Below are 22,352 nucleotides of genomic sequence, written 5' to 3'. Positions count from 1 at the left end.
GACGTCTAGGGAATGCAACCTACGCTCCTCCAACTTATGCGGCTTTGGAAAAAAGACAGGTAAGTAAATGTCCTGGCCCGTATGAAACTGTGAGATTACCTTGGGCAGGAAAGCCGTGTGAGTCTGCAGCTGGACCTTGTCTTCGTAAAAGACCGCATAGGTTCTGAGGTAAGTGCCCTAATCTCAGAGACCTGGTGGGTAGATGTAATTGCAATCAGGAACATAACCTTCCAGGAAAGGAGAAGAAGAGAGCAGGAAGCCAGAGGCTCGAAGGGAGGCCCCGTGAGCCACGACTGCACAAGATTCAGGTCCCACTGAGGGACGCGTTTCCTGATGTGCGGATAGAGGCGCTCAAAGCCCTTGAGGAACCGGGCAGTCATGTCTTGGGCGAAAATCAAGCAACCCTCGAGCGGCTGATGGAAGGCCGAAATAGCGGCCAAGTGGACCTTGATAGATGAAAGGGACAGGCCTTCAAGCTTGAGATGCAGAAGGTAGTCCAGGATTAACTGCAATGAGGCCCACTCAGGCTGAATGCCTTTATCTGAGGTCCAACAAGTGAACCGTTTCCATTTGGCCAGGTAGGTCGCTCTCATGGAGGGCTTTCTGCTGCCCAACAGGACCTGTTGGACACCGTCCAAGCACTGCTGCTCCTCCGCATTTAACCATGCAGCAGCCAAGCCATCAGGTGCAGCGCCGCCAGGTTCAAATGCAGAAGACTGCTCCGGTTTTGGGACAGCAGGTTCGGCCTGAGCAGTAGCTGTAAAAGGACAGCCACCGAGAGGTCCAGAAGCGTGCCAAACCAGTGCTGGTGCGGCCAAGCCGGCACTATGAGGATCACCTTCACCCTGTCCTGCTTGAGCTTCATGAGGACCCTGTGAATTAAAGGCACTGGGGGACAGGCATACAACAGAGTCCCCGACCACAGGAGTAGAAAAGCGTCCAACCGGGAGCCTCTCTTGATTCCCCCAAATTGAGCAGAAAATGTGGCATTTTCTGTTCTGCCTGGAATCCCCCACCTCTGGAAGATGATGACCACTTCTGGATTGAGGGACCACTCAAGGAGAGATGAGAAAGTTAGTGACCTGAGGCAATCTGCCAAAGCATTCCTGGCCCCAGGTAGATGTGTGGCTATGAGATGGATGCTGTGTTATACACAGAAGACCCAGAGCCTGAGAGCTTCTTGGCAAAGGCCAGACAATCTGGCTCCGCCTAGCCAGTGTATTGTCCATCACAGAACTCGACCACCCTGCTTTTTTATGTGAGGTAGAAAGGCTTGGCAGGCCAGATGAACCTCTCTGAACTCCCTGATGTTGATGTGTAGGGAGCAATCATGACTCGATCAATGGCCTTGCGTGTTGAGATCACCCAGGTGGGCTCCCCACCCCAGGTTCAAGGCATCGGAGATGAGGGTCACTGATGGGGACAGAGTCGCGAAGGGAACTCCCACCCCCCCCAACACCAATGCAGGATTCTGCCACCAGATGAGTGATGACAGTACGTGGTCAGGGACTCTGACCACCCAGTCCATGCTCTGTCTGTTGGGTACATAGACCAATGCCAGGCATACCTGCAGGGACCTGAGACGGAGCCACACGTGTTGGACCACGTAAGTGCAGGCCGCCATGTGGCACAACAATCGCAGGCATGTGAGAGGATGGGCTTGCATGCATAAGATGAGGTCCACCATGGCTTGGAACTGAGCCTCAGGGAGGAAGGTTCTGGCCTGAGTAGAGTTGAGGACTGCTCCAATGAACTCTATGCGTTGCACTGGACTTAAGGTCAACTTTTTCTCATTTATTAACAGCCCCAGGTTGTGACAGGTGGAACAAACCAGATTGACATGCTGCCGCACCTGATCCCAGGACCAACGCTTTATTAGCCAGTCGTCGAGGTAGGGGTAAATTTGAACACCCAGTGCCTCAGGTAAGCAGCCACTGGTGCTATGCACTTCGTGAACACTCTCGGGGCTGACAAGAGACTGAATGGCAATACTGTGAATTGGAAATGGCGCTGGCCCAGCGTAAAATGAAGGAAGTGCCTGTGCCCCAGGAAAATGGAAATGTGGAAATAAGCATCCTTCAAGTCGAGGGGGAGTACCACCCTTCTGGACCCAGGGAGGGGATGATGGAGGCCAGGGAGACCATGCGAAACTTCATCTTCTTGAGAGACTTGTTGAGATGACGCAGGCCCAAGACGGGTCTGAGGCCCCCTTTCACTTTTGGGATCAGGAAGTAGCAGGAGTACATGTCTCAAGGGACCTCCTCCACCGCTCCCAGGCGCAGGAGGTTCTCAACCTCTTGGATGAGGAGTTGCTCGTGAGAAGGGTCCTTGAAGTGGGACGGGGAGGGAGGGTTGGCCACGAACTGCAGGGTGTAACCTGAGGATATTACTTCGAGCACCCAACGGTCTGAGGTCAGCCAAGACTAGGCTGATTGGAAGGGGCGGAGGTGGTCGAGGAAAGAGTGGGAGGGTGGATCCTGGGAGGAAGAAGAGACATACTTGGGGTATATGGTGGGAAAGGGTCAGGCGTGCCCCTTGGTGGACAAGGTACAAGCCCTGAGAGACTGCCTCATCCCTATGACCAAGAAGCAGGTAAGGCAGTTCCTCGGGCTAGTAGGGTACTATTGATGCTTTGTACCAGATTTCACCACCCTAGCTGTCCCCCTTTCGGACCTCATGAAGAACTCTCGGCCACGGAGTGGTCCGAGGACTGCAAGAGGGCCTTCCAGACCCTGAAGGAATGGCTAAGCCAGGAGCCAGTCCTGTTTCACACTGACTTTGCAAGGACAGAACCCTTCTGGGGGGCACTTGACCCCCGCATGTCCTCCCTACACATTGCCTTTACCTGCTTCTCTTCAATATTTATTGAGACCTCTGGGAGAGACTGTGAAATGCAATGGGGTTAGCTGCCGATGGTATGCTGATGACACTCAACTATATATCTCATTCTTAACTGATGCAACCATCACCACTACTAAAATGTTAGAATGCCTACAGGAAATTAGCTCTTGGTTGTAGAACAGCTGGCTCAAGCTGAACCAAGGCAAGACTGAAGTGATGCTGGTTGGAAAGGGGAAGCACTTCAAAGAGCTGGCCAAGATGCTGTATCCACATCTCATCAAAATTATACAGCCTCCATTTCTCAGAGTGGTCCAAAGCCTCAGAGTCATAGAATCCTAGGACTGGAAGGGACCTCGAGAGGTCATCTAGTCTAGTTCCTTGCACTCATGTCTGACTCATCACTAAGGTTGGATGACTAGGTAGTATCAGTTTCCAAAAATGCCTTCTTTCGCCTCCAGTTTGCTCGGAATCTTTGTCCCTTCCTCTCAAAGGTGACCTGGCCACAGTAATCCATGCATTTGTCAGCTGCAGACTGGTTTACTGTAAATCTGCAGCTGAATGTCAAGACTATGCACAGGGTCCATCTGGTACAGAATATGGTTGCTCACCTTTACAGTGGCTCGGGTCACCATGAGCACATGAGACCTGTGTTCAAGTCCCTTTACTGGCTCCAAGACAGCTTCTAATGCCATTTTAAGGCCTTGGTCCCAATTTTCAAAGCAATTAATAGATCAAGCCCCAGCTACATCAGACTCAAGTTTGACCTATTAATCACTGTGACAGCTGCATTCCTCTGGGGGCAATGCTGGTAACAAAGCCCAGAATGAAGGATATGAGAGCTGGGGACAAAGCATCCTCAGTCAAGGGTCTCTGGCTACAGAACAATCTTCCAGCAGAGATCAGATGAACTCACTGTCTATCCATCTTTAGGAAACATTGCAAAAAACTTGGTCTTTGAGGATGCTTTTCCTCCGCAAGTGATGCTCACAATACAAACTCCACTTCTATTCCCCAAATTCTACTGACTCCCTGAAAAAACAAACAAAAACAACTCCTCCCACCCAACCAAAAAAAAAAAAGAGAGAGAGAGAGAGACAAGTGCCAAAGACTCCGTGAAGTCCACTAAGGACTTCACTATTGCTACTGATTTTAAATGGAAGGTTCTCAGGTACTACAGTGTTGGGAGCGGGGGCAGTATAAAGTTCTTAGATAGACAGACAGATGGGAGGTAGGGCTGAGGGAGTGAAAGACCCTTTGGGAAGATGAAGCATGAGGGAAGAGGTAGGGTAAAAGGGAAAGCATCTGCAAGGGAAGGAGGTGGTTACCAGGGAGGAAAGGGAGAGGGAAATCTGCAAATGTGAAAGTGCTACACAGTACATTTGGGGTAAGAGTCTTCAGCGGAAAGTAGCGAGATTGAGGAAGGGAAGATGACACATGGGGCAATGAAAAGCAGCGGGGGGAACAGAGGGGTGGAAAACAAGGTGGGCAATGTCTGCACTGAGTAGCAGCCACTTAAGGTATCTTTACCTACTAACACAGCCTCCAAATGTTTTCACAAGGGAATGGAAATCATGCTTAAATCCAGATCTGTGGGTGCTACATAAGGCAAAGTGTGAATCCTCTCCCCCCCCCCACCCCCAACCAAAGGTGCGGGGAGGAGTGAATAAGTTACCTGGGACTATAGGAACATTTTGGACAAGTGTAAAAGTTCCTCATTTTAAACAATTCTCCCCTCCATCATCACAAAAAAGTCAGCATAAATTAAAGCTGCCTGTAGCAGGTTTAAATTAGATTCCAGCTAGGGAGTCTAGTGTAATGGTACCACCTCCTCTCTTTTGCCTTTTCTCCTTTCTCTTTCACTCCCTGTTTTTAAAGGCTAAACAGTTTTTAAAAGTGGGAGGAAAACCCCCCGAAGAACTGACCTTTCTATGTCCAAAGCAATACCCTACGCGTTATAGGTATTAGACAATTTTAAACACTCAGGCAATTTTATAATGCAACATTACTTTTGAATATACATCATTAGGTAAAATTCTTGAAATACAGCCAAAGATAGGAGGAAAAAGCATTTAAGTATAGTATGCCCACGTTTTGCTTTTCAGAGATGTGTTTAATGATGTCTCCAGCAGACCAGCTTCATCCATTTTCCAAGCATTCACTTGTTTATTTCAAGAATTGTCTGAATTATAAACAGGCATTAAATCACCTCCAAGCCCTAATACGTTGAAATGAAGTATTGTAAACCATGTACTATGTTGGTTTAAACAAAGTAATTAAAAAGCAACACAACCATTTTCTTCTAGTTCTTCCTGGCTCACTGACTTGTTTTGTATGTTAAAAGAAAAGTTCTTTTTCCTTGTAAATATCAAGGTCAATCAGAGGTCAAGATTGTGCTTTTGAGCTATGGTTCCTTTCAGGTTATTGGCTTTGTTTAATTAGTGAAAGGAACCATCCATTTCAGTGTATAATACAGTGCTCTAAAGAGCAAAGACACAGATGTAAGCCTATTAAATACAAAACAAACATGAACAAATAAAGGTTTGACAAACCCACAAAAGTCATCCCCCCTCCCTCTCTCCTGCTAACACAGCACTGGGCTACTTAATGGACCTTGTTGTGCCTAGATATTTCATTCTACGGGCCTATCTACATTGGGAAAATTGGCTAACTGGTTTTCAGCTAAGCTTATTTTAAAAATGGTTAGAAACACAGCATAGACCTACTTTTAGGCACCCTGACCTGTTTTTACTGAATGGGTCTGTAGCAGTAGAAGGAGACACAGGGGCTAACTGTGAGGCTTGGGTGTAATGCAGGAAATGGTTTATGAGTATAGATGCAGCCAGAGGACCTTACAGGTAAAGAGAGAGACTAAATGAGGAAAATGAACTGAAGCAGATGTACAGATTCAAGAATGAAGGAGACATGTCTGAAATGGTGAAAAAATAAAATTGTTTTAGTGGCAGCACTTGGATGGGAATAGAGAGGGGAAACTAGAAAGGAGGATGTTGCAGTAGTCAGGTTAAGAGGTGACTGGAGCATTCTGTAGCCTCCAGAGCTGGGTTCAAACTCTGAGATTCTGATTCATTTGTTTGTTTGTTTTTATAAAATCAGGATATTTATGACCAGCTTGACAAAGATGTGTGCGTATGGTACTGCATATTCTTACCTAGAGACAGAATAGAAGTTTTAAGGTGGTCCAAGAGAATATAATTAGAATGGGAAGAAATGAAGCAAAGGAAATGTAGGATGCTTATTAGTAAAAACATCCCTAACGTGGAGGGGGTCTATTACCGTGCACCGTGCAAAAGTCTACCAAGGGAAATGGTGGAACCTCATTGTTTGGATCATTAGAACCAGACCCGGGGGGGTGAGGGTGTCAGGATCTCTAATGGCCAGACACCTCTTTGGGGGCCACTACACATAGCAGGTAAAGAATATTTAAGACATTCACAAAGTCCAATAAATGTATAATATCTGAGATTCATAAAACTATTGTAAAATATCTAAGGCAAAGGGGAAACAAATGTCAAGATTATTCATTTGACCCTAAATATCCTGTTTCCTGACAAGTGAAAGATGACATCTTGTAGTGCTGCAGTAAGAGCACTTGAGCAGAGTGGACGTACCATTGGTAAAAGGAGGTGAGCTGAGAAGAGAGAGCAGACAACACTTGCAAATGCAGTGAAGAAGTGGATAGAATGCATGCAGGAGCTGCAAATGTGAACACCGAACTAGACATACATACATTTGAATACAATAAACATTACTGAAGTGGGAACGGGAAGCCTAGTGACCCACATTACTCAGACTGTGAAACAGTCTTACAAAAAACCAAACAGAAAAAGTTTCCAACCTACCAAGTAGCAAGGTCAGAGAGAGTAAAGTAAAGACACCTGTATTTTCAAGTGTGGAACAATCCAATGTTTTTGGATTGCCTAGCAGTGAAGAAAGGGAAAACATGGGATCATCACTAGGAAATATACCTCTGTGTAGGTGGTGATTCTGAACGGAACCACTGTACTTAGGGGGAGTTTTGGCAAATATTTCAATGGAAATGCCCTCTAACAATGCAATATTTCAACAGCAGAGATAGGATATATAATGGAACAAACCTACAGACCTGTCGTGTTCAGTCTCAGGGCTGAGCATATTTCACAAAGGTGAAAAAAAAAGGCCACAATTAATACTTAGGGGTTAAGGAAGTGAAAACAACCCACAATCTCCGTGCTGGGGATTTCCCCAGCTATATAGAGCCAACTAGCTTTTACACCTCCCTCCCCACAGCTTCTGGCATATGGGGTGATGTGCATTATGCTCCTATTCCCAAGCTGGCATATGCAGGGCTGGATTAACCTTTTGTGGGTCTGGCACCAAACATATTAGTGGGCCCCCACGGGGTCAATGGAGCACGGCCTGGGGAGGTTGGTCCCCAGAGCGAGGGGCTGGCCAGGGGCAATTGGGCATGGCATGTCTTGGGTGGCCCCGCGCAGCCCAGTGCAAGGGCACTATATATAAACCGGCAGTTACCAGACGCACACTGGCCTGCCCAGCCCTGTGCTGCCAGTGTGCCCCTTCCCCTCGGGGTTGGGCCCATACCGTGCCACACAGCCTCCAATTCCCTATGCCCAGCATCCCCCAGAACTGCTATGCCCTGCACCCCCCCCACAGCCCATCCACCAGAAATGCACAGCGCCCTGCACACCCCCGCCCCATCCAGCATCCCCCCCCATAGCCCCACCACTAGTGCCCAATGCACTTCCCCACAGCTCCACCACCACAACTACACAGCACTCCACTCAGACCTCCCACTGCCCAGCACCTGAACACACAGACCTCCCCCACTGCCCCCCAACAGACCCCCCACTGCCTAGCACCCAAAACACACAAACCTCCCCCACTGCCCAGCAGCCACACCGCCTCACACAGAGACCCACTCCCTCACACCATGCGCCCCGGCCACACTCACCAGCCCTGCTGGGAGGTGACTGCGTCTGCCAGGCTGAGCTGGCAGCGTGGCCGGGGCCGGTCCAGTGCCGGGGCAGGGAATCGCTCCGGCCTCTCAGGAGTGGCGCGATCAGGCAGGCCAGGGTCTGCCCTCACTCCAGCTGGGCTCCCTCAGGACTCACTTGCCTGGAAGTGGGGTGACCAAACATCCCCTTTTGGCTGGGACAGTTCCCTTCTTAAGCTCTGTCCTGGCCATCCTGACTTTTTTTGACAAAAACAGGCATTTGTCCCGTTTGCTCTTGCCAACTAATCAGTTGGCAAGAGCAAATGAACAAATGCCCAGTTTACCAAAAATGTCAGGTGTGCCCCCCTAGCAGGGCGTGGAGGAACGTGTGGGGGGGGTTGGCGACGCAAGGTGTCAGGTAGTGGGGCTTGGGGGGGTCAGGCCCAGCCTTGGGCAGCACGGAGCTGGGGGGTTTGGGGGCCAGCCCCTGGCAGCGGTACGGGGAGCTAGGGAGTGGGGGGGCATCAGTCCCAGCCCCTGGCACTGGTGTGGGGAGCTCGGGGGGGGGGGGTGTACGTCAACCCCAGCTCCTGGCAATGGCTTGGGGAACTGGAGTGGGGGAGGGGTCAGCCCCAGTCCTGGCAGTGGTGTGCAGAGCTCGGGGGTGGGGTCAGCCTTGGCCATGGCATGTGGAGCTGGGGAGCGGAGGAGGGGTCAACCCCAGATCCTGGCCAGGAAGGGGAGAAGGGGTCAGTCCCCAGTGGCGTGGAGCTGTGTGGGGAGGTCAGCAGCCCCAGGCAGGCGGCACCAGGTTCCAGATCTCTCAGCCCCAGCTGTGGTCAGGAGGTGGAGAGGAGTCGGTGAGCAGGGCCAGGGGGCAGAGAGGAGCCCTCGGCCGGCCTGTGACCCAACAGGAGCAAGTGGTGGGCAGGGGTTGGGGTGGAGAAGAGCTGGCAGGGCCTTGGAGTGCAGCCCAAGTGGAGCAGGCCAGGCCAGGCCAGGGCCCCTTCAGAGCTTGGGCCCGGTGCCATGCCACCACTGGCGCCATTATAAACCTGGTATTCGGCATATTATACGGTCCCTTGGAAACCATAGAACTGCTTCTATCATTCTGCTTTCTCCTTTTCAGCCCTACTCCAACTCAGCTCTCAGTCCCTTCCCTGGGAACTCCAAGGCCAATCATCCTGGTCATGCTTATCTGGCTATACCTACAACTGCTGCCTATTAGACTCTGCTACTTAGTCTCCCCTATCACAAGGCCATTTCCCAGGCAGCTGCTTGCTTGCATGCATGCACACAAACATGCACACTAATCCTTTGTCTCACTTCCTGTTCCTAATCCCTAGTGTCCTTTGGATGGATGTGCCCTCTACCAGCTAGATGACCCAAATCTTTCCATCCAGGAGGGGCATCCAATAATAAGCAAGTTCATAGTAGAATATATTTTCACTTTGCTAATAATCAAGGAGTGGTCAGTGTCACAATCAGTACTGTGGAATGTGCAAGTGTTCTGCACTAAGGGTAGGTCTTACCTCCTGATGATAATAAGGTCTAATTAGTGCCAGTAGCCTGATCGTGGATGTCACCATGATACTTTGTGGCGATCTTTTCCTGTAAAATATGAATTGGTAATGTGTATATATAGTAAATAAAGTAATTCTAGACATCATTCCTGACATCAGGTCTTGTACTCAAACTCTACTATCCAACAAATTATTGTGCCATTTGGGTGAGAAAGAGAGTGAGAGAGATGAAAACCATTTAAATGGTGCTTCTCCTTTTCCCTACAATTGTTATGACCTGGGTGAAACCTTCCTATGGGTTGAGTTAAAATCTCATTCAGACTGATGTGTGAACACACCCTTCTCTCAAGATAGTTGTAAGAAACACTTAAAGGGCAACTCCTAAAACAAAGTCCAGAGTCTTCCCAGAAACTAGCACCAGGTGGGTGGAGGGACTTCAGGTTTCCAAGTGGCTTAAAGAAGTAACTTTTGGGCTTACCTTTAAAGACTGGGTGGTTTTGAGATGTTGCACAAGTCACTTTGGCCAGGTTCTCCAAGTATCATTATCCCCATTTTACAGATAGGAAAACTGAGTGACAAAGAGGCAAAGGCTCAGATCCTCATTTAGACATTTTGAATTAGGTCCCTAAATATCTTAGTTATTTGTTACTCAGTTTCCCTATCTGTAAATTGGAGATAATGGTACTGATGTCCTTTGTAAGCCACTTTGAGATCTACTGATAAAAAGTACTATGTATCAGAGGGGTAGCCTTGTTAGTCTGGATCTGTAAAAGCAGCAAAGAGTCCTGTGGCACCTTATAGACTAACAGACGTATTGGAGCATGAGCTTTCGTGGGTGAATACCCACTTCCTCGGATGCCAGGTCAATACATAGGGTGGACAGAGCAAGCTCCTATTCCATCCCCGTTTCAAAAATCAATTTAATATACAGTCCTCAAATTAAGGACATATCACATATTAAACTGATAAGAACAGAGAGCTGAGAAGCGAGTACTATGTAAGAGATAGGTATTATTTATTAATTTTCAATGTGAAATTTATTCTTGTAGACAGTGTTGTTGTAGTTGTGTCTGTCCCAAAATATTAGAGAGACAAGGTGTTGGTCAGAGAGATAAGCTTTCGAGCTTACACAGAACTCTTCTTCAGGTCTGTGAAAAGCAATGTCTAAGCTCAAAAGCTCTCTCTCTCACCAACAGGTCCAACAAAAGATAATATCTCAGCCATTGCGTCTAATTTGAAATACAGTCATTGGGGGAAAAAAGACTTAAGTAGTTTCAAGTGTCCTGGTCCTGCACTCCACCTTAGGAAGTTTATGATTTTACAACTAAACATTCCACTTTAAAAAAAAAAGTTTCCTTTCCTCTAGTGTGTGTGAAAGGCCCCCACAAAGAGGAAACAGACAGCTAATACTGCAAGGAGTTCCATGTCAATAGGTCCTTTGCACTGACTGCCCCATTATGCCTGGGTCTGCCCACACCACACAGAGTTCTTGACAGGATCAGGACACATGTGAGGTTGCAAGGGAAAAGGAACCTGACTATACTGCAAGTGCTGTCAGATGCACAAAGGAAACAAGATGGAAAAAAATTCTTCTAATCTTTCAGTTTCAGTAATCTTAGGTATTGCTTCTTGTAACTGTAGAAAAAATGAGGCATAAGAGTGATTAAGACAATGTACCTTGAACAATTTGAACTAGAGTGCATATTAATCCAAGAATCTCAAAGAGATTTACAAACATTAATAAAGTAGGGTAAGAAATAATCATCTGGATTATCGGACACGTTAGTACTACTAATTTGCACATACCTAGCATCATTCACCAGAAAATGTTAAAGTACTTTACAAACTTTAAGTAGTTTTACATCCTTGTTAAGTATTATTGTACCCATGTTATAGTTTAGTGATTTGAGACATAAAAAAGTGTAAGGCCAGGCTATGCCAAAAAGGTGTTAATGGCTGCCATCAAGAGAGTCTTTGATTCAAAGACAGTCATAGACCTAAGTGGAGGTGAGAATACTAATTGAAATGAGCAATTAATCTCCTTTATGTAGTAGAGACAGCTACAAAAACTGGAGGAACCACCCAAGGCAGGTGACAAGTCAGACCCAAGCCCTGTGGACTGAGGGCGTTTCCCTGATTGCAAAGGCAGGGGTTAGGATATTGGATTTGAACCTGCATGCTGGAGCAACAAAGCCAGAAGACAAGTTCTGAGTGTGACCTTGGCCTGGTCTACACGACATGGTTAGGTTGATGTAAGCTGACTTGTGTCGACCTAGCTGTGCAAGTGTCTTCACTTAAATTTGACCCCCGCAGACATAAGTGCCTCTCTATGCTGATTTAGGGCTTGTCTACACTTACATTTTATAGCGCTCTAACTTGCTGGCTCAGGGGTGTGAAAACCCTGAGTGCAGCAAGTCTGAGCACTTTAAAGCGCTAGTGTAGACAAACTCCGAGCGCTGGGAGCTGTGCTCCCAGTGCTTGGAGCTAATCCCCTCGTGGAGGTGGATTACCAGGAGTGCTGAGAGAGCTCTCTCCCAGTGCTCAGGCGCGACCACACTCGCACTTCAAAGCGCTGCCGCAAGCGCTTTGAAGTTTCCATTGTAGACATACCCTTAGTAACACCACCTCTCCGAGCAGCGTAGAGTCATGCTTACATTGACTTTTACTGGCTTTCAGGAGCAGTCCCACAATACAATCAATACAAATACTCCTGGTGAAGATGCACACCACTGACGCAAGTAGCTAAGTATGCACACACACAAGCAATTTAATAACGTAAGTTAGGTTGACATAATTTTGTAGTGTAGACATGGCCCTTGAGATGAAACAGATGGAGTTCTTTGACACAGAGCTCACTTGAGTGACACATCTGGGGATTTATGAGCAAGGAAACTGCTTGCTGTTGTTTATTTTGACTGTGTTCCGGGAAACAGGACTTTGTTAAAAATATTCCTAATATTACTGATTTCTCATCCCAATAGAAACAAACAGGCAATAGGCCCTGAATTACTTCCCAATTATTTTTCTGTTTATATTATCAAAAAGAAGATTATGGGGTGATTTGATTAGAGTATGAGAACCTTAATGGGGAGAAAATATCAGGTGCTAATGGGCTCTTTAACCTAGGGGCTGCTGTGTGCTAGAAAGTTAGGTCTGCTTAACTACATTGGTCAGGACTGTGAAAAATGTCATGCCCTGTGTAGACACTTTAGACACTGCTAGGTTAACAGAAGAATTCTGTCGACCTAGCTACTGGCTCTTGGAAAGATGGATTTACTACCATGATGGAAGAACCCCATCGCTGTAGTAAGTGTCTACGCTATAGAGTTACAGTGGCGCAGTTGCAGCAATGCAGCTGTGCTGCTGTAGGGTTTATACAGAAAATTAGGTCAGTTTAACTATGTCACTCGGGGGTGTAAAAAGTCCACACACTTGAGTTGCATTGTTAAGCTGACCTAAGTCCCTGTGTAGGCCGTGCTAGGTTGATGGAAGAATTCTTCTTGGCTGGGTCCCAAGGGGGGCCCCCCAAAAATGAAGCTGCGGACAGGGCCCCACTAACTCTAAATCCACCACTGGAGAAAGACATAACAAGAACCAATGGTTGGAAGTTAAAGCCAGACAAATTCAAATTAGAAATAAGGCATTAATTTTTAAAAGTAAGGGTGATTAACCATTGGAACAACAAATTTCTAAGGGATGTGGTGAATTCCCCATTCCTTAAAGTCTGGATGCCTTTCTGGAAGATATGCTTTTATCAAACAAGTTATTAGGCTCAATACTGGATTGAAGTCTATGGCCTGTGTTATACAGGAGGTCAGACTAGGTGATCTAATGGCCCTTCTGACCTTAAAAGCTTTGAACATTGGTTAACTGCATGTAGGCAAAAGAGGCAACAGCCCACATGGTTTAAAAAAAGCTCATTTATTTTGAGCAGTAGCGGAGCCAGCCAACTAGGTGGAGGAGAGATGGCAGGAAGAATAAGATGGGGGGTTAGGACAGTGGGGAAATGAAGGACAGGATCTTGGAGGCACAAGGGTAGCTGGGGGGGGGGGGTAAGACATGGGTGGAGAGGGGCAGGAGGATTAGGGCAGGGAGCAGATGAGGGGTGGGGGGTGCCACTTACCTGGTTGCTGCTCACCCCATTATCCAAGAGAGGCATGGGTGAGGCTGTGAGCTCCACCCAGAGTGCCCCCACCAGGCCAGGCCCTCCAGCTGCATTGTCCCATGCAAAGGCCTCTGTACTGTGTCCAGCCTGCTGCTGTGCATTAACAGTTTGTTAATGCCGTTTCATCTAGCCAAGTTTCAAAGAGGATTTTTTCAACAAACTGTTAATGAACATCACGGTGTGCCCAGATAGTTCGTTTGTGCCGCAGCAAATTTAGAGCAGGGTAGATCAGACCCCTCATAAGTCTGCCACTCTTAACATAGGGTGACCAAGTGTCCGGTTTTCGACCGAAAAGGGACCCTGGCGGCTCTGGTCAGCACCGTTGAATGGGCTGTGAAAAGTCTGGTTGGCGGTGCTGGGGCGCTAAGGTAGGCTAGTCCCTATCTGTCCTGGCACCACGCTGCGCCCCAGAAGCGGTCAGCAGGTCTGGCTCCTAGGCGGGGTGGGGTCACAGGGCTCCGCGCATTGCCCTCGCCCGGCGCACTGGCTCCACACTCCCATTGGCCAATGGCAGCTGGGGGGCGCCTCAAGGCAAGAGCGGCATGTAGCACCCCCACCTAGGACCTGGACCTGCTGGCTGCTTCCAGGGCGCGTGCAGCGCGGTGCCAGGACAGGCAGGCAGCCTGCATTAGCCCCCCTGCTGCGTCGCTGACCAGGAGACGCCCGAGGTAAGCCTGCGCCCCTGCCCCAGCCTGGATCCCCCCCAAACCCAGAGCACCCTCCTGCACCCCAACCCCCTCATCCCCATCCCAGAGCCCTCATCCCCCCTGCACCCCAACTCCCTGCCCAGAGCTCCCTCCAACACCCCAAACCCCTCATCCGCGGTCACACCCCAGAGCCCTCAGCCCCTCCTGCACCCCAACCCCCTGCCTCAACCCGTAGCCTTCTCCCGCACTCCAAATCCTTCAGCCCCACCCCCCAGCCTGGAGCCCCCTCCTGCACTCCAAACTCCTCATCCCCAGCCTCACCCCAGACCTCCAGCAGGAGCCCTCAGCCCCTCCTGTACCCCAACTCCGTGCCCCAGCCCGGAGCCTTCTCCCGCACCCTGAACCCCTCATTTCTGGCCCCACCCTGGAGCCCTCACCCCCTCCCGCATCCCAACTCCCAGCCCAGTGAAAGTGAGTGAGTGTAGGGGAGAGCGAGTCACGGAGGGAGGGGGAATGTAGTGAGGGAGCGGGGCCTCAGGGAAGGGGCAGGTGCGGGGCCTTGGGGAAGGGTGTTCGGTTTTGTGCGACTAGAAAGTTGGCAACCCTAACAGCATCATATGCTTGAAAAGGTGCCACACGTATACCTAACGGCTGCCAGGGGATGGGAGGGGAGCAGACTGTCATGCCTCCCACCCATTAGCTCAGCTACTGATTTTGGATGCTCAGCTTGATATTTAAGGCCTGATTTTCAGAGGTGTTGAATGCCCACAACTCATGTTTTAAGTCAGTGGAAGCTGCAGATTCCAAACAACTCTGAAAATCAGACCTTAGATGTCTCAAAATGGGCACCCAAAATTGAGAAACTCAGAATCAGTGGACACTTCAGAAAATTGTGGCCTGTCACCTTGGGTAAATCCTGTAATGAGTCGCTTGGAAAGCTGGGAAAATAATCCAGTCAGAAGTCTTGACTCCCCACGGCCTACTCTTAACCCCAGAGTATACTGCCGTCCACACAATTAGATTATGCTTCTTTTGTATTGCCTTTCCTGGATATACCACAGATTCAAAATATATTAATAATAAAAAAAATTAGACTGGACAAAGTATTTGAGAATATATGGATGGAACTATGCTGTATTGGAAGAGAGTCGACTAGATCAGTGGTTCTCAACCTGTGATCTGCAGTCCCCGGGGGATCCACAGACTATGTCTAAGGGGTCCATGAAAGGTTGTAATTACCACAGAACAGTGGTTTTCAACCTGTGGTCCACAGGCCCCCTGGGGTCCGCAGACAATATCTAAGATTTCCAAAGGGGTCCACACCTCCATTCAAAATTCTGTAGGGGTCTGCAAATGAAAAAAGCTTGAGAACCACTGGACTAGATGACAAAGAGGTCTTTGCTATTTCAAACTTCTATAATGATTTTTCATATGTAAATCAACCCTATCTTAGAGAAATTTAATACTCATTTGAAAGAGGAATCTCTAACAGGAGTCTGACAAAGTGATAGCATGCTTGCAGTGTTGTAGCCATATTGGTCCCAGGATATTAGAGAGACAAAGTGAGTGAGGTCGTACAACAGAACCTCAAGAGTTATGAACACCAGAGTTACAAACCGACCAGTCAACTACACACCTCATTTGGACCCAGAAGTACGCAATCAGGCAGCAGCAGCAGAGACAAAAAAAAAAAAAAAAACAAAAACAATAAAAAACTTTTTTAAAAAAAAAATAATAAAAAAATAAATGGAAAGGAGCATTTTTCTTCTGCACAGTAAAGTTTCAAACCTGTATTAAGTCATTGTTCAGTTGTAAACTTTTGAAAGAACAACCATAATGTTTTGTTCAGAGTTACGAACATTTCAGAGTTACGAACAACCTCCATTCCCAAGGTGTTCGCAAGTCTGAGGTTCTCTGTATCTTTTATTGGTCCAATAAAAGATATTACCTCACTCTCTTTGTCTCTCCAAAGTGGTAGCAGTCACCAGAAGACATTTCCTGGGTTGCTACCATGTATATCTGTAAGTGCACTGCATTATTCCCAATATACGTTTGTACCTTCATCATCATGCTTAAAAATCTAATGGAATTGCCTCGTAAGTTTGAAAACACTAAATATTAGTGGGCTTTGCTTATTTACAACTGTGGAGCCTTCCAGCCACATTCTGGAACTTCCTAGTCTGCAGTCTTTGAAAGGGAAATTCAGTCTCTCTGCACCCCCGTCGATCCATAAATTGCACAACAAGTCCCAGGAGTGTAGTCTAAGGCTACAGTCATTCCAGGTATCTTTTTCAGAATTACCAGCCAAAGCTAATCAACTGCCTAATGCAGAAGAGATTTTCTGTGCCTTCCCACTTGTTATGGTAGAATAACAAAGGGAAATTTGTTGGAAAACTGCGTGAGAATTATTTTTGTATGCTAGTTTTAAAATTTTAATTAATATTTACTGCTGTGTTGAGAATTATAATATGAGGTTGTGTGTTCCGAGTAAACTAAGTACCACCACAAGTCCAGCCCATACAGAATCCTGTACTGATTTGGTTGAGTGAGTCAAGATGTTGGGGCTGACCTATTGCATTAGTTTGGATTCCTGATTTTCAGGAGTTATTTTGGAAATCATAAGCAATATGGGTTTATTTTCGTTTCCAAATCAGATGCAAAAAATAAACAGAAGGGACATACTGAGCTGTGGTTTGAGTTTTACTTTCAATGTAGTTTATACAATTTAGGACTCCAGCAAGCAAACAAACCAGCTATTGATTCCAAAGCTCAGCATAGATTTTGCACAGCATCACCCTCAAGAACAGAAGTCACAATATCCAAAAGGTATTTGCAAACTTAATACACTTGAATGCAGTATTTTTCACTTATGCAAAATTAAAGTTAGAATTTGGTTGTGTGGTTGAATGGAAAAATACCAATATCTTAAATGATAGAAGGAAATAGAAGTGCAATTGACAGTTGGGGGACATTACATTTTTCCTGTCACATTGATCTATACTGTCAACAAAAGTGATCTCTCATTAAGATTAAATTATTAATGACAGTGGTATAGGGTGACCATATTTCCCAAAGGGAAAACGGGACACCACGTGGGGCTGGCCCCTTCCCTGCCCCCACACATGGGGTTGGCCCATGCCCTGTCTTCCCCCCCCCATGCAAGGCTCTCGTTGGAGCCCAGCCTGCTCCCTGCCTGGGGCTGGCATCGCTCCTTGCCTGAGCTAGTGTCACCCAAACCCAGCCCACCCCTTGCACAGTTGTAGCTGCTCAGCTGAACCATGCCTCCATCCCCCACAGGGCTGGCATCACCGCTTGCCCCCCTGCACATTCCTCTGCACTCCAGAAGGGGTGCATGCCCCACTTTGTGTGTGTGTGTGCGTGCAAAAGTGGGCATTTGGCCTGTATTGCTCTTGTATATGCAACCAGAGAATCTATATAATGGTGTGAGGTGAGGATAAGAAGTAACCCTTCTAAAACAGAAATCATAAATGCCGACGCTGGGGACCTGATTCTGTTCCAATCCGAATCAATGGGAGTAGTTTTGTCACTGTCACTCTTTTCACTGGGAGCAGGACATAGAACCATCAGAATCAGCAGTTTCTTCCCTTTTCAGACGTTTTCCCACAGCAACCCACCTGCCATCTCTCAAGAGCCTAGAGAGAGCGAGTTCACAGGGGCTCCGGCAGCTTTAAACCTACCGACACACTGCAAAATCCTTCCTAACAGTAGGGAAGTGCAGTGTGAAACCTGTGCCCAGTGACCAACCCCCTCCCCCCACCGAGAGACTGCGGTGCGTGCGGAGCAGGACTGAATGCTTCCCGGGAAAAGGTGTGGTGCCTATTTTCAGGCGTGATTCAGACGATTGCTGGCCCGAGGGCTGGCCGCCTGAGCGATCTGGTGCAGCTTCCACTATATTAAAAAAAAAAAAAAAAGCCTTAACCATGAGCCCGAAATGCAGGCGCCGCCGCGGGGCCGAGGACGAAGCCGGCGCGTGGCAGCCCCTGCTGAGGGCACGGCGCCTCCACCTGTGCGCGGGGCGCGCTCGCCAAAATGGAGCGGCGGCGGCGGCCGAGCCCGGCAGCCGCGAGCCGAGTTCCCTCCCGCAGCCAGCAGCCCACTCTCCCCGAGCCGGGGGGCGGAGCCACGAGGCAGAGAGAGGCTCAGGTCTGGGGAGCGCTGCACCAATACCAGCCGGCCCAGGAGAGCGGCTCCCTCCCCGTGTGTGTGGGTGACCCTCCCCCACGCTGTGCAGTCATGGCGTGTGAGGCAGGAGAAACTCTCCCCAGAGCGCCCTAGCAGCCCCAGCCTCGTCCCCTCCCATGCCCAGGAGAGGGTGAGAGCGCCCACACCCAAGCCGGACCTGCCCAGGCTCGCGGGGGCGGGCGCCCCCTCCCCAGGGCTCTGGTCTAAGGCAGTGCCCCCCCCGCCCCCGCAGCGCTGCGCCTGTTTCAATGGAGCCGCCTCACGTTCAGCCCGGGAGCAGCGCGGCAGGGAGCAGCCCCAGCATCGCCCCGTCCAGCCCCGCGAAAGGCAACACGCCTGGCAGCCTCCGGCACCGCCGTGTCCCCGGGGAGCCCAGGGCCAACTCGCCTCCCACCCTCCCGGGGGGGCGCCCGAGGCGCCGCTGGCCGGAGGCTCCCGCACCTGCGTTGAGTTCGCAGCCCTGAGGCGGTAGCTGGGCAGAGCCCAGCCCGGCTCCCCGGGAAGGGACCAGCCCGGGCGCGTGGCCTGGCCCGTCCCTGCGCCGAAAGCCCCGGGGCGGCTGCGGGCGGGGGGTTGCGCGGCAGCCTGGGAGGGGGGTTCGGGGCGATCGCTGCCGCTGCTGCTGACACCTTGTTACTTCCTGCTTCGCAACCCCAGGGCCCGACCCATCTCGGCGGAGGGATCCGCTCGCCTCCTCGAGCCTCCGCCCATTCCTGCTTCTGCTTTTTTTTTTTTTCTTTTGCAAGAAAATAATTTGACAGCGATTTGCTGACACTGGGATTTTGCATCAGCGATTACAAGAAAGAAACCCCCCGACAACCTCTCCCCCGATCACCAGACGGGGCGCGCAAAGGGGGATCATGCAAAAGGTAAGTCCAGGTTCTCGGAGCCTTTCCTAGCGTGGGGTTGCAAAGTGTGTGGGGAGGTGGGTGGATATTTCTACCACTCCTTCTTCGCTCCCAGTGCAATTGCTTAGGGGAGGGTGTATTGCATGGGGGAAGGGGAGGGAGGAGTATGTTTCCTGGCGGAGCGATATTTGTTTACAGGATGAGATCTGTACTGTAAGTAAAGTAGGACCGAGCAAAGGCAGTTCTGTAATAAATTGGTATTTAAATTGCACCATCAACGCCCCCCAAACTGGGAAAAATTGTGCCCAGTCCGGCCAGGTCTGTGCTCCCGGATCCTGCATGCACTTGTTGCAGATTTACACCAGGTAGGCAAATGCTTAACAAGTTTCATTTTGCATTAGCTGGGGCTCCCCTAAATAAAGAAAAAGTTTGCAGCTCACTCTCGCTCTGTAGTGCTGAGTAGGCGAGGCCCTCCCTGCAGCCTCTTCCCTCTGTTGCAAGATATCCCAGCAGGGAGAAGGGGACAGCCGGGCTGGCAGTTTATTACAGTGTCCTGTGCTTGCGCCTTTTTTTGGGGTGGGGGTGGGGTGTGCGCGTATGTGCAGGCCTTAGGGAATGTAATTAAAGGAATGTATGTGATAAAGTTCTTAATCTGCAACTGAGAAACCGCAGGACTCCTTAGGGATGAATCTTTTCACAGGGTGCATTTGTGTCAATGCTGTGCTGTGGCAAGTTACTGTATGCGTGGATTTGGCACTTGATAATGTGCTGCCATACCTGCCTACAGTGGAAAATAGAAAAACCTGAGATTTTCATCTTGGCCACTCCCTAAATCTCTGCCCTACGATTTCTCCTTGGCAAGTGACAAAAAATATTGCCTAAGATAAAAGTGTGCTTTTAAAATCAGGAAAATAATATGTTCCAGTACTTTGTGATTCCGAAAAACGTGGCTCTTAGAATTGCCTTTTTGCAGCCTGCCTGTAGAGGTTCCTCCCATATTCTATTCAGTGTCACATTCAGAGCTGCAATACTGAAAGTCCAGAGACTCTGGAGGCAGGCCCCAGAGTTTGAAAAATCCCTACTTCTCAGGCCAAATGCCTGAAATTAAGTAGGGATGTATGCTGAGGGCTTTGCATTTAAAAGGGGTTTGGGCTTGATGTGCACCCCTGAAAAGGGTTTTTAGGATTTAAAGTAATGAGGGCTGGTGGTGGTTGCTTCTTGGGGAAGTTGGAAAGGGATGTGGATTCAGGTTCTGAAACATTTTGCTGTAATTGTACTTATATTGTGATCTCATAGGGCAAGATAATGGCTTGGTTCCTACTTAACGGCCAGTAAATAGCTTGAAAATACTGGAGAAGAAATGGTACTTTGAATTAGCTGTACAGGGTGGCTGACAACATTCAAGTGATCTGTGTGTCGCATACTTGAAATATTAATTTGCTAACTTACTTCAATGTATGTGAATCTGTTTCTAACAAGATCACATTTAAGTTTTCTATCTGAGATTGTCTAAACAGGCCGTTGTAGCTGAATCACATGGTTGCATAGGAATTTATTTTTTGATATTTTTATTCTTTGGAAATTATATATTATTTGCTTTCCTCAGATAAGGAATGCACAGTCGACTGGTCACTGTCACTGAGTTTAAGCACATAACTACTTAATTTTGTGGTCTCTTGAAATGTGTGGCGTAAGGAGCAGAACTGTACACCAGATGTCTAAATACGAGACAGATGTTTTACAAGTAAAATTAATGACACGAAAGCTTATGTTCTAATAAATTTGTTAGTCTCTAAGGTGCCACAAGTACTCCTGTTCTTTTTAACTAAAATTAATAATCAGTTAACCAGTTAAGAAATGGATAATGCTTTCTTCTTCCTTTGCTTGCTTTATAGATTAGTTTTTCATGTTTATCGGTCAGTTACCTACACTTGACTCTTCACATGTAAACTTTGCAAATTTTGTACTTTAGGTCTAATAAATTAATATATCTTTGCTGTGCCAACAAATTACTTAAGATAGGTGCAGATCCTTACAGACTGAAATAACAGAGCATTAGAAAATGTGAATAATAATGAAACTATTTGTGAGAAAATGTTGTGATTATTTTAGTTGCCAGAGACATACAAGTTTAACCAGTGATTAACTGGTTAAACTTGTATGTCTCTGGCAACTAAAATATTACTGTAAGACATGAATGTGGAGTGAGCCCTGCACAGGGATCCACTCATGTGGAGAACTTTGCGGGGTCAGAGCCTAAATATTTTCCTCTTTCAAAACCTGTAAATATGTTTTGTGCCTTAATTAAATAACCTATCTTTATGGTATCAGTGTATGGACGAACTAGTGTATGCATAGTTTTCATGCACAGAACATTTTTTGGTATCATTTATTTAATTTGTGGTCTTGACTGGACATTAATTGGCCTGGAGCAGAGCTATTTCTCTGACGTCCTTGGTATTACAATCTTATGGGTGTTTTAGATAGATGAAAGAAAGTTCAGGCATTTATTACATTTCAAGGCCTTGACTGCCATGCTACTATGGGCCACTCCTTTTGAGGTATGTTCACTTTTGTATAAGGTTTGTTAAGGCATACATTTAACATCAAATGTACTACTTGGTTCAAACACTCTGTATACGTTATGGGACTTGGAAGATGTGAATTTAAAAGGCTTTGTTATAAATAAAGGGAGTATACAGCTTAACAAATAGGCTTGTTTTTGTTTAGTTAAATGATTTCCTTTATCACATGAAAAAGTTGCATTATAAACTTTCCTTAGGGTAACATTTGTGAATTACCAATTAACACTGTTATTTCCATAATTTTTATGCATATGTGTATTTTGAGAGAATTAAAAGTCAATACATAAGACATGCACACAAGTTATGTAATTAACTAATATCTTTTTTTATCCTTTCTGCTATGCTTGAATAACAGTGTATGTTTATGTAACAAAATGAAGCCAGAGAACTTCAGCAAGAAACTGAGCAGTGTTCAGACATCTGACTACCTAGTCAAACTGACGAGTGACAGACTCTATATAAAAGAAAAGATGTGAATAATGTAGCTTTAAGGACAAAAGTGTTTTTTTAAAAATGAGCTGTGCAGTGGGTATTTTACATGAGTATGCAGTGCAGAATCAGGCCCTTAAGTGGGGGAGGGATAGCTCAGTGG

General features: G+C 47.7%; 1 long non-coding RNA gene and 1 pseudogene across 1 annotated transcript in view; one reads left to right on the top strand and one right to left on the bottom strand.

The window, feature by feature from the left end:
- Positions 1–10,144: 10,144 nt before the first annotated feature.
- LOC112112595 lies at positions 10,145–10,307 on the bottom strand (annotated as a pseudogene).
- Positions 10,308–19,410: 9,103 nt separating this feature from the next.
- LOC115271220 overlaps positions 19,411–22,352 on the top strand; it is a 107,861-nt gene continuing 104,919 nt past the window's right edge. Inside the window, exon 1 of the long non-coding RNA XR_003899826.1 lies at positions 19,411–19,540. This is a non-coding gene — a long non-coding RNA (uncharacterized LOC115271220). The remainder of the gene's footprint in view (positions 19,541–22,352) is intronic.

This window comes from Terrapene carolina, unplaced genomic scaffold (assembly GCF_002925995.2).
Source record: "Terrapene carolina triunguis isolate 2854851 unplaced genomic scaffold, T_m_triunguis-2.0 Scaffold120, whole genome shotgun sequence".
NCBI classification, from domain to species: domain Eukaryota; kingdom Metazoa; phylum Chordata; order Testudines; family Emydidae; genus Terrapene; species Terrapene triunguis.
The sequence above is the reverse complement of the archived record's forward strand: the minus strand, read 5'-3'. Positions and strand labels throughout refer to the sequence as shown.